This window comes from Oryzias melastigma, linkage group LG10 (assembly GCF_002922805.2).
Source record: "Oryzias melastigma strain HK-1 linkage group LG10, ASM292280v2, whole genome shotgun sequence".
NCBI lineage: Eukaryota > Metazoa > Chordata > Actinopteri > Beloniformes > Adrianichthyidae > Oryzias > Oryzias melastigma.
The window spans coordinates 13,935,860-13,936,874 of record NC_050521.1 but is presented as its reverse complement, the minus strand read 5'-3'; the positions used below and the strand labels follow the sequence as shown (position 1 = coordinate 13,936,874).

At 28.8% G+C, this 1,015-nt stretch overlaps 1 protein-coding gene across 13 annotated transcripts in view; it reads left to right on the top strand.

Moving 5' to 3' along the window:
• Positions 1 to 1,015, top strand: part of LOC112153685 (protocadherin gamma-C5) — a 529,198-nt gene that overhangs the window by 452,031 nt on the left and 76,152 nt on the right. The window lies entirely within an intron of this gene.

Here is a 1,015-nt window from a genome sequence, read left to right as displayed (position 1 = left end):
TTTTTATACCATAAAACAACATGACACCGTTCCTAATTGAGATATTTTATATGTTTATCTTTTTTAAAAATATAAGTTCAGTTCTTCAGATAGAGACAGTGTCATATTGCATATTTTTTTTTGCTTTACTTTGTTATGTTTTTTTTCACGAAATGCTTCCTTTTTGAGACACATTTTGAATTTAAACAGTGTCTCTTTTTTGTATATCAGAAACCTAGATTAATGTTTTTATCTTGATTATTACAATTTTCTATTTTTTTTTTACCATGTACATTTCAACTTTGTTCTCAGCGTTTATTATTCTTGGAATATTGCTTCATAAAGTGGCCTTATGTGAACGTTTCACTCATAACCTAGCTTAATCGAAGTTTACTTTTCGTTTGTTCTTCTAATGTTGTTTATGTGCTTGTGTTCTACTGTTTTTTTAAAACGTCCCATTCCAAATATTGAATGAATCATGCTCTTCTGAAATGTTAAAAAACAAAGAAGTAATAGACAAAACTTTTAGAAGCTCGAAGGAATCAATTCAGATGAAACTATTAAAACAAGATTAAACAGTCTGATAACTACAATTTACCTGAGAAGATTTATTCATGCTTTATTTGACTCTAATTGGAGTGTTACTTAAAGTTCTCAAGCTAAAGTCATATATTGTTTTAAACGTAAGTATTAGCTTCAACTGTAAAATGTTGCAACTTTTATTTCAAAATTATAAGAGTTCTTGTAATATTAGGTTTGACTGAAATATTAAATAGTTTGTTTGACTTTATTGCTGTTATTTATCTTTCATGGTACCAGTTGTCTTTATTTGGTTCGTTTCAGGACCATGGATAGCAGCTGCACCAATTGTTTCCCTGTGTGGTATCGTTGTTGTCTGTCAGGAGTTAGTGTTTTTCTTTTTTTTCCCTGCTTAGGTCAAATGGGAGAATTTAAACAGTTCATATATATCAGTTATTTTTTGCTTTAAATGATCTTTTAGAGTGTTTTTGTTTATATTGGTGACCGTAAACTTCTT